Here is a 16290-nt window from a genome sequence, read left to right on the forward strand (position 1 = left end):
AACCAGAAGGTAAAACAGAACCACTATATTAAAAAAGAGGAGAATAAAAAAACAGCTGGAAATGGCCTTGGTTGTCGGGAGTGGGGCGTAGGCAGGGACAGGGTTTAGGTGGTGGGCAGGGCCTATGCTTAGGACCCACAGGGCCGGAAATTTTCCTGGGGTGGGGGTTTCTTAGGCTCAATGCCACAGTGTGGCCCAGGAGTGCCTCTTGCCTTGGAGGGCAGTGGACCAAGTCTGGGATCCCAACAGCCTCACTTGGCTTGAGTGGGAGGGGGAAACACTAGGTACATTCCTCCCAATCTTCTGATCCAGGAGAGTCCTTCTGCATTGCCCTCTCTTCTTCCCCCCTTCCCTCCTTCCTATGTCCCTAGGACCCAATGTGTTCTCAGGGGGTCCCAGAAGGCAGGGGACCAAGCCCAGAAACTCAATGGGCTTCCCAGGGCCAAGTGGGTGGGGGAAATGCCTGATACACTTCCTCTGATTCCCCGGCCCTGGAAGGCCCCCCTGTCGGCTTCACCTCCTCTTCCCCCGTCCTCCCTTCCTCCCACACCCCTAGGATCCACGAGGCTGGAGTGGACCCTGGAGATTCAAGGAACAGGCCTGGGAGTCCAGCAGGCTTCCTGGGATCTGAGTTGGCAGGGTAAATGCCCTCTGCGCCTCCCCTGATCCTGTGGTTCTGGAAGGCCCTGCCCACCCACCTTTTCTCCCCCTTGCTGCCCTCCTACAACCCTAGGACATTGGAGGGTTCCTCAGAGGGTGGAGGACACATGCTGAGAGTCCTGCAGGTTTCCTGGGGCCTGATTGGGTGGCGGAAATGTAAGGCACACTCTCCTCAATCCTCAGGTGTCCCTACAGGCATGGGAACGCCTACTCCCCCCCAGCCACCCATCAGGGGTGCCAGTCCTGTCTGGTCTCCACTTCTCCTCCCCCCTCACTCCACCTATGTCTTACCTGGTCACTCAGGGGCTCCTCCCATCTCCTTGGGTGTCAAGGTCCCCCACCAGCATCTGGCAAGTGCCCTAGTTTTGGGGAGACGTGAATTCTGCATCCTCCCCCTCCAGCATCTTGACTCCACCCCTCCACATACTTGATTCTTTAAACAGTATTCTTTCACCATATCTCACTTCTGTACTTAAACTAACCCAAATGAATAGGGTTTTTGTTGCTGTTGTTTAGTTTTTCTATCAATTAATAAACTTCCTTTTTTAAAGAATTTTTAGATTCATAGGAAAATTAAGCAGAAGGTACAGAGTTGTTGTTGTATTTTTAAAATATAAATCCTGTCTCTACACACACACGACCCCCCCTCCCACCAGAGTCATACATTTGTTACAATTGATGAGCCTAGAATGACACATCATAATTATCCAAAGTCCTCAGTTTACACCAGGGTTCATTCTTGGTGTTTCAAAACCTATGGGTTTTGACAAATATATAATGACATGTAACCACCTTTATAGTATCATATAGAATAGTTTAATTGCTCTAAAATTCCTTTATGTTAACCAATCATCCCTCTCTCCTCCCTAACCCCTAGCAACTACTGATCTTTTTATTGTCTTCATAGGTTTGCCTATTTCAGAATCTAACATAGTTGGAATAATACAGTATGTAGCCTTTTCAAAGTGGTTTCTTTCACTTATTTCTATGCCTTTAAATTTCCTTTATGTTTTTATACCTTGAGAGCTCATTTATTTTTATTTTATTATTATTTTTTTTTTGTGGTATGCGGGCCTCCCTCTGCTGTGGCCTCTCCCGTTGCGGAGCACAGGCCCCGGATGTGCAGGTTCAGTGGCCATGGCTCACGGGCCCAGCCGCTCCGCGGCATGCGGGATCCTCCCAGACCGGGGCGCGAACCCAGTTCCCCTGCATCGGCAGGCAGACGCGCAACCACTGCGCCACCAGGGAAGCCCCAAGAGCTCATTTATTTTTAGTGCTGAATAATATTCCATTTTCTGGATATACCACAGTTCATCTATTCACAACTGAAAGATATATTGGTGTCTTCCAATTTTTGTCAGTTATTAATAAAGCTGCTATAAAGAGCCATATGCAGGTTTTGTGTGGACATAATTTTCAATTCATTGGGGTAAATACCAAGGAAAATGATTGGTGGATCATATGGTAAGAGTCTGTTTATTTTTATAAGAAATTATCAAACTGTCTTACAAAGTAGATGTACCATTTTGATCTCCACCAGCAATGAATGCAAGTTCTTGCTCCACATCCTCATCAGCATGTGCTGTTCTCAGTGTTTTACATTTTGGCCATGCTAACGTGTGTAGTGTTATCCCATTTTAAATTGCAATTTCCTAATGACATATAATGTTGAACTTCTTTTCATGTCCATAATTTCTATTTGAATATATTCTTTGATGAGATGTCTGTTGAGGTTTTGGCTTATTTTTTAATCGGGTTGTTTGTTTTCTTAGAGTTGATGAGTTCTTTGTATATTTTAGATAACAACACTTTATCAGATGTATCTTTCCCAAATATTTTCTCTTAATCTATGACATTGTCTATCACAAAGCAGAAGTGTTTAATTTAAATCAAATCCAGCTTATCATTTGTTTCTTTCATGTATCATGTGCCATTCTTATATCTAAAAGTTCTTTGCCATACCCAAGGTCCTCTGTGTTTGTTCCTATGTTATCTTCTAGGAGTTTTATTGTTTTTCATTTTACATTTAGCTCTTCTGATCCATTTTAAGTTAATTTGTGTGAAGGTCTGTGTCTGGCTTCATTTCTTCTGCATGTGCATATCCAGTTGTTCCAGCACCATTTGTTGAAAAGACTATCTTTGCTCCATTGTTATGCTTTTGATTCTTTGTCAAAGATGAGCTGACCATATTTATAGGGTCTATTTCTTGGCTATCTTTTCTGTTCTTTTGATCTATTTGTCTATTTTTTTTTTTTTTTGGCCAATATCAACTATCCTGAACTGTTTTTTTACAGTAAGTCAAGTAATGTTAGTTCTTCAATTTTATTCGTCTACTTCAATATTGTGTTGGCTATTCTGGGTCTTTTGCTTTTCTGTGTAATCTTTAGATAAGTTCATTGATATCCACAAAGTAACTTATTCAAATTTTGATTGGGATATCATTGAATCTATACATCAAGTTGGAGTAATAAGGTAAAAATAAATTTCTGTAAGAACAACTATAATTTGAGTTTTGGAAAGTAAGCCATATTGATACATGAATATTTTTTTAACAATTAGATATACAAAAAGTAAACATCTTTAAAAAGAAAGATGTTGGAACAGGGTTCAAGATGGTGGCTTAGGAAGATCCTGAACTCACCTCCTGGCATGGACACAACAACTATACTACTACATTTGGACTAATTCTCCCTGAAAGGGACCTGAAAACTGGCTAAACAGAGTGTTCACTACAAAGGGGAAAAGCACAGTATCTGGGTGGGTAAGAGAGGCAGAGAGAGGGACTTACCAAGGGAAAAAAAACACACTCCATCCATGGCAACCATTAGATGGGAGGGATTGCAAAAGTACAGTTATTTTCCCTGGGAAGCAGGTAATTTGACCTCAACATTGGGCACCCCAACTATGGGTCCTGTACAGGAGAGATGAAACTTACCCCCAAAACACCTGGCTTTGAAAGCCAACAGGGAATATATTCAGAAAAACTAAAAAGTTTCAGGGAACAAAAATCTCACTTTTAATATACCCATGTGCAGACTCAACCCAAAAAATAGCACAAAACACCAAATTGAAAAGCACATGGACCACAGATGAGTGGGGACCCACTTATTAATCTTGAAACAAGTGCTGGAGAGACAGGGACCAGTAGGGACAGTCTCTGGGGACAGAGACATTCCATGTCAAGAGTCAGTTTTGCAATTTTATGTTACCTTGCTGATATCAGCACCAGCAAATGTTGTTTGGAATTTCATCTGTAGGCTGTTAGCACCAGTGGATGTACCCCACTGAGAGCTCTGACCAACCTTGAGCCTCAACCAGTCCTCACAGTTAACTGGACAATTAACTCCACATGCCACCATGCACCAGCAGCCATGGTCATACCCTGAAGCCATTCCAGGAGCCCTCTCTCCTTACCAATGCTCCACAGAAGCAGCCACAATCCAACCCACCATAATAGAAGGTCACATGAAACCCATATGGGGAAAATCTCTTGAACTCCTGCCTTTGGTGGCCAGCTGAGATTGTGTTTCTGAGCCCCACAGGACATCTCCTATATAAGATCACTGTTTCAAAACTGGGAGAGATAGCTGTTATTTAATATATAGAAACAAACACAGAGAATTAGGCAAAATGAGGAGACACAGGAATATGTTCCAATCAAAAGAACAAGACAAAACTTTGGAGGAATAGCTGAAAGAAATAGAGATAAACAATCTACCTGATAAAGAGTTTACAATAATGTTAATAAAGATGTTAACCAAACTCAGGAGAATAATGGACAAACACAGTGAGGACATCAAATATATAGTAAATATAAGTACAAAACAGAAGTTATAACTGAACTGAAAAGTACACTAAAAGGGTTCAACAACAGATTAGGTGAGGTAGAAAAAAAATAAGTGAGCTGGAATACAAAGCAATGGAACTCAAAAAGAGCAGCAAAATGAAAATAAAATTTTAAAAAGTAAAGGTACCTTAAGGTACTTTTGAGACAACATCAAGTGGAATAACATTCAATTTATAGGTGTCCTAGAAGGTGAAGAGAGAGAGAAAGTGTCATAAAAAATGTTTGAAGAAATAGTGGGTGAAAATGTTCCTAATATGGGGAAGGAAACAGACATCCAGGTCCAGGAAGCCCAGATAGTTTTGATTAAGATGAGCCCAGAGAGACACATACTAAGACACATTATAATTAAAATGGTAAAACTTAAAAATAAAGAGAGAATCCTAAAAGCAGCAAGAGAAAAACAACTTGGGAAACCCCAAAAGGCTACCAGCCTTTTTCATCAGAAACTTTATGAATCAGAAGGAAGTGACATGATATATTCAAAGTGCTAAAAGGAAACACAATTTCCAACCAAGAATTCTCTAACCAGCAAGGTTATCATTCAGAGTTGAAGGAGAAATTAAGAGTTTCCCAGATAAACAAAAATTAAAGGAGTTTACCGCCACTAAACCAGCCCTACAAGAAATGTTAAAGGAACTTCTTTAAGCTGAAAATAAATGGCAATACTTAATAATAATAAAACATATGAAAGTAAAAATCCCACTGGAAAAGGTAAATATATAATAAAGGTAGTAGCCAATCCATTATATAACAAGCACGAAGGTTAAAAGACAAAAGTAATAAAATTAACTAAAAGTACAATACTTAGTTAAGAGATACTTAAAAAAATATAAAATATGTTATCAAACATATGAAATGAAGGGAGTTTAAAAAGAAATCTTCAGAATGTGTTCAAATTTAATTTGCTGCCTACTTAAAGCAAACTACTTACATAGAATGTTATATGTGAACATCATGGTAACCACAATGAAAAAACTTATAGTAAATATACAAAAGAAAATGAGAAAGGAATATAAATATTACACTAAAATAAAAAGCCAACCAAAATGCAAAAAATACCCAGAGAAATAAAAGTAAGAAACAGAGAGGAAATACAAAAGCAGACAGAAAATATTAACAAAATGGCAATAAATGCATACCCTATCAATAATTACTTTAAATGTAAATGGACTAAATGCCCCAGTCAAAAGACATAAAGTGACAGAATGGACAAAAAACAAACCCCATCTATGTGCTGCCTATAAGAGACTCAGTTCAAAAGTAAGGATACAGTCTAGGTATTTCATACAAATGGAAATGAAAAGAAAGATGGAGTAGCTATACTTATATCAGACAAAATAGACGTTAAAACAAAAACTGCAATAAAAGACAAAGAAGGGAATTGCATAATGTTAAAGGGTCAATTCAACAAGAAAATATGACTTTTACAAATGCACCCAACATAGGAGAACCAAGGTGTATAAAGACATGTTAAGGGATTTAAAGGGAGAAATTGGAAACAACACAATAATAGTAGGAAACTTTAAAACCTCACTTATATCAATTGATAGATCATTCAGACAGAAATTTCATAAAGAAACTTTGGATTTAAACACCATGTTAGATCAGATATTTAGAATTAATAGACATATAGAGAATATTCCATCCGAAAGCATCAGAATACACATTCTTTTCAAGTGCTCATGGATCATTCTCCAGTAGAGATCACATGTTAGGTCGTAAAACAAGTCTCAGTAAACTCAAGAAGACTGAAATCATACCAAGCATCTTCATCAACTACAATGGAATGAAGCTAGAAATCAATCACAAGAAAAAGCAACAAAAATGTGGAGATTAAACATGTTACTGAACAAAAATGTGTCATCCAAAAAAAATCAGAGGTAAAACAACAAACACCTAGAGGAAAATAAAAACAGAAATACAACATATTAAAATCCATGAGATGCAGCAAAATTGATTCTGAGAGGGAAGTTTATAACAAGACATGCCTACATCAAGAAATAAGAAAAATCCCCCAAAGAAGATTTAACTTTACACCTAAAGCAGCTAGAAAAGAAGTACAAACAAAACCAAAATTGAGTAGAAGGAAGGAAACAATAAAAATCAAAGCATAAATATATAAAATGGAGACCAAAAAAGTAGTAGAAAAGATCAATAAAACTAAGAGCTGGTTCTTTGAAAAGATAAAATTGAAAAGCCTTTAGTTAGACTGACCATGACAAAAGAAGAGAGGACCCAAATAAATAAAATCAGAAATGAAAGGGGAGAAATTACAACTATACCACAGAAATACAAAGGTTCTTAAGAGATAACTATGAAAAATTAAACACCAACAAACTGGACAACAAAATTGGTATAGAGATAAATACCACAACATATTAAAGGCTATATATGACAAACTCAGAGCTAACATCATACTCAGTGGTGAAAAGCTGGAATTTTTTCCTCTAACGTCAGGAACAAGACAAGGATGCCCACACTCACCTGTTTTATTTGACATAGTAATAAAAGTCCTGGTTACCCCTGCCATCCTGCTTGGGCCACTGCAGCTTCACACCCCCATACCAAGGAGATAATGACCAGCACTTGTTGAGGAAAGAGGCAGAAAACATCCAAACTAAAAACAGCTCCTCAATTTCAGACAAGACGTAGAAGGACTTGAGCTATTCCCATCTCATGAAAACTTCAAAATCACAATTAACTGCTGAACAACCATCAATAAAAAGACTGGAACCAACTAAAATAGATATTTTACATCCAAAGACAAAGAAAAAGCCACAAAGAGATGTTAGGAGGAGCAAATTGTCTATAAAACCAAATCCCATACCCACCAGGTAGGCAACCTACAAACTGGAAATAATTATATTGCAGAGGTTCTCTCACAGGAATGAGAGTTCTAAACCCCACCACAGGCTCCCCAGACTGAGGGACTGGCATCTGGAGCAGGAACCATGAGAGCATTTGGGTTTGAAGGCCAGCAAGTCTTGAGTGCAGGAGCTCCACAGGACTGGGGGAAACAGAGACTCCACTCTTGGTGGGCTCACACAAGGTTTCATGTGCACTGGAACAAAGCACAAAACAGTGACTGTATAGGAGCCAGGGCTAAAATTACCAGTGGGTCTTAGAGGGTCTCTGGGGGGAACAGGGGTTGGCTCTCACTCACTGTGGAGGAAAGGGCACTGGTGGTAGAGGCCCCAGGGAATAGTGATTGGCATGAGCTCTCCCAGAGGTAACTATTTTGGCACTGAGACCTGGCCCCACCCAAAGGACTTTAGGATCCAGTGCTGGGACACCACAGACCAAACAACCAGCAGGGTGGGAACCCAGTCCCAGTCATCAGCAGAAAGGCTTCCTAAAGTTGTATTGTGCTCACAGCAACCTCTAAACACACCCCTTGACATGGCCTACCCACAGGAGGAGTAAAAAAAAGCTCCACACAAAAGTCAGCAGGCACTAGTCCTTCCCACCAAGAAGCATGAACAAGATGCTGGACCAACCTCACCCACCAGGGGGAAGACACCAGAAATAAGAGGAACTACAACTTTGCAGCCTGTGGAAAGGAGACCACAAACACAGAAAATTAGACAAAATGAAATGGCAGAGAAATATGATACAGACAAAGGAACATGAAAAAAATCCAGAAGAAGAACTAAGTGAAGTGGACATAGCCAATCTACCTGAAAAAGAATTCAGAGTAATGATAGTAAAGATGATCCAAGATCTCAGAAAAAGAATGGAGCACAGACTGAGAAGGTACAAGAAATGTTTAACAAAGAGCTGGAAGACTTAAAAAACAAATAAACAGAGATGAAGAATACAATAACTGAAGTGGAAAATAAACTAGAAGAAATCAATAGCAGAATAAATAAGGCAGAAGAATGAATAAGTGAGCTGGAAGACAGAGTGGTGGAAATCACTGCCACAGAAGAGAATTAAAAAAAAAAAAGAATGAAAAGAAATGAGGATAATCTCAGAAATCTCTGGGACAACCTTAAACACACCAACATTCACATTATAGGGGTCCCAGAAAGAGAATAAAGAAAGGGCCTGAGAAAAATACTTGAAGAGATCATAGCCTAAAATTTCCCTAACATGGGAAAGGAAACAGGCACTTAAGTCCTGGAAGCACAGAGAGTCCCATACAGGATAAAACCAAGGAGAAAAATGATAAGACACATAATTATAAAATTATCAAAAATTAAAAACAAAGAGAAAATATTAAAAGCACCAAGGGAAAAGCAAAAAATAACATCCAAGCAAAGCCCCATAAGGATAGTAACAGATTTTTCAGCAGAAACTGCAGGCCAGAAAGGAGGGGCATGATATGTTTAAAGGGAAAAACCTACAACCAAGAATACTCAACCCATAAGGCTCTCATTCAGATTCAATGGAGAAAACAAAAGCTTTACAGACAAGCAAAAAACTAGGAGACTTCAGCACTACCAAACCAGCTTTACCACAAATGTTAAAGGAACTTTGCTAGGCAGAAGGAAAGGGACACAACTAGAAACAAGAAAGCTCACCAGTAAAAGCAAACATGCAGTAAAGGTAGGAAATCAACCACACGCAAATTTGATATCAAAACCAGCAATCGTGAGAAGAGAGTAGAAATGCAGGATATTGGAAATGCATTTGAAATTAAGAGATGAGCAATTTAAAACAATGTATACCTGTGTATGTGTATACACATACACATGTATACATATGTGTATACTCTCTCTCTGTATATATATATATATATATATATACAGAGAGAGAGTGCTATAGCAAAACCTCATGGGAGCCACAAAACAAAAATCAACAATAGCTATGCACACAAAAAATGAAACAACAACCTAAACACAACACTAAAAATAGTACTCAAAACACAAGAGAAGAGAACAAAAGAGGAGGGAAGAAAAAAGACCTAAAAAACAAATTCAAAACAATTAACAGAATGGCAATAAGAACAACAATATCAGTAATTACCTTAAATGTAAATGGATTAAATGTTCTAACCAAAAGACATAGACTGGCTGAATGTATACAAAAGCAAGACTCATATACATGCTATCTACAATAGACTCACTTCAGATCTAGGAACACATACAGACTGAAAATGAGGGGATGGCAAAAGGTATTCCATGCAAATGAAAATCAAAAGAAAGCTGGAGTAGCAATAGCCATATCAAATAAAATAGACTTTAAAATAAAGACTGTTACAAGAGAAGAAGAAGAACACTATCTAATGATCAAGGGATCAATCCAAGAAGAAGATATAACAATTGTAAATATATATGCACCCAACATAAGAGCACCTCAATATTTAAGGCAAATGCTAACTGCCATAAAAGGAGAAATTGACAATAACACAATAATAATGGGGGACTTTAACACACCATTTACATCAATGGACAGATCATCTGGACAGAAAATCAATAAGAAAACACAGGCCTTAAAAGACATATGAGACCAGATGGATTCAATTAATATTTATAGCACATTCTATCCAAAAGCAGCAGAATACAAATTCTTCTCAATAACCTAATCTCACATCTAAAGGAACTAGAGAAAGAAGAATTAAAAACCCACAGTTAGTAGAAGGAAATTACAAAAATCACACCAGAAGTAAATGAAATAGAAACTAACAAAACAATAGCAAAAATCAATGAAACTAAAAGCTTGTTCTTTGAGAAGGTAAACAAACTTGAAAACTTTTAGCTAGACTCATCAGGAAAAAATGGGAGGGCTCAAATCAATAAAATTAGAAATGAAAAAAGAAGTTATAATGGACATCACAGAAATACAAACGATCATGAGACTACTAGAAGCAACTATATGCCAACAAACTGGACAACCTAGTAGAAGGAAGTAACACTACCAAACTCATTTTATGAGTCCACCTTCACCCTGATACCAAAATCAGACAAAAATACTACAAAAAAGCAAATTACAGTCCAATATCACTGATGAACATAGACTAAAAATCTGAATCTGAATCCAACAATACATGAAAAAGTATCATACACCATGATCAAGTGGGATTTATCCCAGGGTTGCAAGGACTTTTCAATATCCACAAATCTATCAGTGTGTTACACCACATTAACAAATTGAAGAATCAAAACCACATGATCATCTAATAGAAGCAGAAAAAGGTTTTGACAAGATTCAACACCCAGTTATGATAAAAACACTCCAGAAAGTGGTCAAAGAGGGAACATACTTCAACATAATAAAGGTCATCTAGGAAAAGCCTACAGCTAACATCATACTCAACACTGAAAAGCTGAAATCATTTCCTCTAAGGTCAGTAACAAGACAAAGATGTCCACTCTAACTACTTTTATTCAACAAAGTTTTGGAAGTCCTAGACATGGTAATAGGAGAAGAAAAATAAAAGGAATCCAAATTGGAAATGAAGATGTAAAATTGTCAGTCTTTGCAGATGACATAATACTATATACAGAAAATTCTAAAGATGCTACCATAAAACTAGAGCTCATCAAAGAATTCGGTAAAGTTGCAGGATACAAAATTAAATTACAGCTACATGTAAAAGCATAAAAAAGTAGAATGTTCTTTAACAGCATGCACAAAAATAAACTCAAAATAAATTAAATACCTAAATATAAGCCAGATACTATAAAACACTGAGAGCTAAACATAGGGAGAACACTCTTTGACATAAATTGCAGAAATAGCTTTATGGATCCACCTCCTAGAGTAAAGAAAATAAAAATAAAAATAAAACAAATAGGACCTAACTAAATTTAAAAGCTATTTACAACAAGAGAAACCATAAACAAAATGAAAAGCTAACCCACAGAATGGGAGAAAATATTTGCAAATGAAGGAAATGTTAGGGGATTAATCTCCAAAATATACTAACAGCTCATGCAGCTGTATATCAAAAACATAAACAATCCAATCAAAAAATGGGCAGATGATCTAAATAGACATTTCTCCAAAGAAGACATACAGATGGCCAAGGAGCACATGAACAGATGCTCAACATTACTAATTCTTAGATAAATGCAAATCAAAAGTACAATGAGGTATCCCCTCACACCAGTCAGAATGGCCATCATCAAAATATCTACCAACAATAAGTACTGGAGAGGGTGTGGAGAAAAGCGAGCCCTCTTGTACTGTTGGTGGGAATGTAAATTAATATGCCAATATGGAGAATGGTATGGAGGTTCCTAAAAACATTAAAAATAGAACTACCATACGACCCAACAATCCCACTACTGGGCATATACCCTGAGAAAACCATAATTGAAAAAGAGACGTACCACAATGCCCTAGGGGCAGGACAGGAATAAATATGAAGATGTAGAGAATGGACTTGAGGGCATGAGTGGGGGAAGGGTAAGTTGGGACAAAGTGATATAGTGGCATGGACATATATACACTACCAAACGTAAAATAGAGAGCTAGTGGGAAGCAGCCACATAACACAGGGCGATCAGCTCAGTACTTTGTGAACACCTAGAGGGGTGGGATATGGAGGGTAGGAGGGAGACGCAAGAGGATGGAGATATGGGGATATATGTATATGTATAGCTCATTCATTTTGTTATAAAGCAGAAACTAACTCACCATTGTAAAGCAATTATACTCCAATAAATATGTTAAAAAGAAAAAAGAATCCCTGAACCCACAGCTGCCTCTAGACATGGACCTACCCACCAGAGGACCCAAGACACTGTTCCATCCACCAGTTACTGGGCACCAGCCTCAGAATCCCTTGTGACCCAGTTCTGCCCTCAAGGAGGCTGCTCTAGCCACTTAAACAATTCACCCACCAAGGAGCAGATACAAGCCACAATAAAACCATAGATTTGCAGCCTATGAACCTGGCCCATCCACCAGCAGCCCAGACCCTGGCCTGGGAACAGCTGGGACTTAACCCTGCCCACGAGCAAGCAAATAAAATCTTAGGGATGTCCTGGACACTGTACCCAACTGTGTAAAGAACTCATCTCACCAAGCAGTGATCCAGCACAAGCTCTGGGATCCCTGGGACTTGCAACCACCCTCCAAGTCCTGGCTGTACCCACCAGTAGTTTGGTACAAACTCAACGACCTGGTTCCCTACCCCCAGTTGGTGGGTAACAGCCCAGAATCTAACTCTACCCACCAGTGAGCCAGCACTAACCCCAGAGACATCTGGGTTCCAGAGTTAGCCACCTTGTGAACTGGTCCTGCCAACCAACAAACAGCAACCTCTGCACAAGGCATGACCTGGCAACTAACTGGATCGAGGGCCAATGAAGCCTAACAGATTGCCCACATAGTAAGCTCACCAAAATTAAAGAACCCATGCAGCCCACATGGGGGAATGCTTAGACCATATAGGTTGGATGATGAGAGGAGAGTGTGCTGTTGGGACACAAATGATGTCTTCTACAAAAGGCCACTTCTCAATGGTCAGGAAACCTACCAGATTCATAAAAATAAAAACAACAACTTAGATAAAATGTGGGGACAGTGGAACATGTCCCAAATGAAGGAACAAGCTAAAACCACAGAAGAAAATATAAGTGAACTGGAGATAGGCAATCTACCCAAGGAAGCTTCAGGGTAGTGATCATAAAGATGATCAAAGAACTTGTGAGAAGAATGGATGCACAGAGCAAAGTTAGAAGTTTTTAACAAAGAATTAGAAAATATAAAGAACAACCAAACAGAAATGCATAATAAAATAAGCAAAATGAAAAATACACTAGAAGGAATCAACAGTAATGATACAAAGGACGAGATCAGTGAGCTGGAAGACAGAGTAGAGGAAATTACTGATGCTGAAAAGAAAAAAGGAAAAGAATGAAAAGAAATGAGAATAGTTTAAGAGACTTCTGGGACAGCATCGAGTACACTAATGTTCATATTATAGGGTTCCCAGAAGGAGAAGAGAGAGAGAAAGGGGCTGATAACATACTTGAAGAGATAATAGTTGAAAACTTCCCTAACCTGGGAAAGGAAATAGACATCCAAGTCAAGGAAGCACGGAGTCCCATAAAGGATGAACCAAAAGAGGAACACATCAAAACACATTGTAATCAAAATGACAAAAATTAAAGACAGAGTACTAAAAGCAGCAAGGGAAGAGCAATAAATAACATACAAGGAAACTCCTACAAGGCTACCAGCTGATTTTTCAGCAGAAACTCTGAAGGACAGAAGGGAGTGGCATGATATATTTAAAGTGATAAAAAAGGAAAACCTACAACCAATACTACTCTACTTGGCAAGAGATCAACAACTTCACAGATAAGCAAAAGCTAAAAGAGTTCAGCACCATCAAACCAGTTTTACAATAAATGTTAAAGGAAATTCTCAAAGAGTAAAAGAAAAGACCATAACTAGAAACATGAAAATTATGAAAGGAAAAAGCTCATCGGTAAAGGCAAACATACAATAAAGGGAGGAAATCATCCAGGCACAAAGGCAGAAGGAATGTTAAAAGACAAAAGTAGTAAAATCATCTATATCCACAATAAAGAGTTAAGGAATACAGAAAACAGATGTAAAATAAGATGTCAAAAATAGTAATCATGAGTAGAGGAGGGTACAGATGGAGGGTTTTAAAATGTATTTGAAATTAAAAGATGAGCAACTTAGAAAATCATATATCTATAGCTATATATAAATTTCATCATAACCTCAAACTGAATATCTATAATACATACACACACAAAAAAGTGAAAAGGAATCTAAACATAACACTAAAGATAGTCATCAAATCATAAGGGATTAGAGCAAAAAGAAGAAAGGAACAAAGGACCTAGAAAATCAATTTCAAAACAGTTCACAAAATGGCAATAAGAACATACGTATCAATAAATATTGGGTTGGACAATAAGTGACTTGGGTATTTAAGTAAAAATAAAAGACACATTTTTCGTTTTCACCAAGAACTTTATTGAACAGCATATTCACTGTTTTGCTCCACTATTTTCTGCCATTTTTCAGTCAACTTCATAATTCTGTCTTCCCAAAACTTTTTACCTGTTTGAGCAAAGAAGTGTTCCAGGTGCCTTTTACAGTCTTCCAGGGAACTGAAATTTTTTCCATTAAGAGAATTTTGTAAAGAATGAAGTACATGGAAATCTGAAGGTGCAACGTCTGGTGAATATGGCGAATGAATCAGAACTTCCCAACCAAGCTGTAACAGTTTTTCCTGGTTATCAAAGTTGCATGTGGTCTTGCATTACCCTGATGGAAGATTATGTGTTTTCTGTTGACCAATTCTGGATGCTTTTCATCGAGTGCTGCTTTCAGTTGGTCTAATTGGGAGCGGTACTTGCTGGAATTAATCACTTGGTTTTCTGGAAGGAGCTCATAATAGAGAACTCCCTTCCAATCCCACCATATACACAACATCACCTTCTTTGGATTAAGACTGGCCGTTGGTGTTGTTGGTGGTGGTTCATTTCACGTAGCACACGATCTCTCCCATTGCACATTATTGTACAGGATCCACTTTTCATTGCTTGCCACAATTCTTTCAAAAAATGGAACTTTTGTCATGTTCAAGTAGAGAGTTGTATGGAAATATGGTCAAGAAGGTTTGTGTCACATAAATTATGTAGAACTGAAACATCAAAGCAATTAACATAACCAAGCTGGTGCAAATGATTTTCAGTGCTTGATTTGGATACTTTGAGGATGTCACCTATCTCCCATGTGATATAAATTTGATTGTTCTCAACTAATGTCTTGATTTGGTCACTATCAACTTCAACTAGTCTACCTCACTGTTGCAGCATCGTCCAGTGAGAAATCTACGGCACAAAACTTCACAAACCACTTTTAACATGTTCAGTCAGTCAGTTCAGTCAGTCACAGCACCTTCTCCATACACTGCACAAATCCTTTTTTGTGTTTCAGTTGCCTTTTTACCTTTCTTGAAATATTAAAACATAATATTTCAAAAATTGTTCCTCTTTTTCCTACATCTTCAATATTAAAATGGCTACACAAAAATCCACCAATTTTGATAAGCTTTTTTAAAATGCATGCTGATATGACAGCTGTCACAATACAATCTAACAAAATTGTTTTGAATGAAGTTAAAGACAACAAAGTGTTACTAGAACCATCTTACAGAAAACACTGAAAAAATTTTTGGCCAACCCAATAGAAGATTCCATCTAAAAGCAACAGAACACAAATTCTTTCAAGTACACATGTAACATTTCCCATAATAGATTACATGATAAGCCACAAAATAATCCTTGGTAAACTGAAGAAAATTGAAATCAAGTGAAGCATCTTTTCTGACCACAGTGCTATGAGACCAAAATCAATTAGAAGAAAAAACCTGCAAGAAACACAAACATATTTAAGGTTAAACAATAAACAACTAAATAACAGATGAGCCACTGAAGAAATCAAAAAGGAAATAAAGAATACCTGGAGACAAATGAAAATGAATACACAATCATTTAAAATCTATAGAACACAGAAAAAACATTTCTAATATTGGTGTTCTTAGTGTTACAAGCTTAGCTCAGAAAACAAGAAAATTCTCAAGTAAACAACTTAGCCTTAGACCTAAAAGAACTAGAAAAAAAAGAGGAAAAAAAACCTCCACAGATAGTAGGACAGACATCATAAAGATAAGAGTAGAAATAAATAAAATAAAGACTAAAAAACAATAGAAAAGATCAATGAAACTCAAACTTGGTTCTTTTACTTGACACCATAAAACTCCTAGAAGAAATCATAGGCAAAACATTCTCTGACATAAATCTTTTCAATGTTTTTTCAGATCAGATTACCAAGGCAATAGAAAT

The 16290-nt window shown here is 37.7% G+C and overlaps 1 pseudogene; it reads left to right on the top strand.

The window, feature by feature from the left end:
- The first annotated feature begins 459 nt into the window (after positions 1-459).
- Positions 460-16290, top strand: part of LOC112062044 (caspase-4-like) — a 142405-nt pseudogene continuing 126574 nt past the window's right edge.

This window comes from Physeter macrocephalus, chromosome 16 (assembly GCF_002837175.3).
Source record: "Physeter macrocephalus isolate SW-GA chromosome 16, ASM283717v5, whole genome shotgun sequence".
Lineage (NCBI taxonomy): Eukaryota > Metazoa > Chordata > Mammalia > Artiodactyla > Physeteridae > Physeter > Physeter macrocephalus.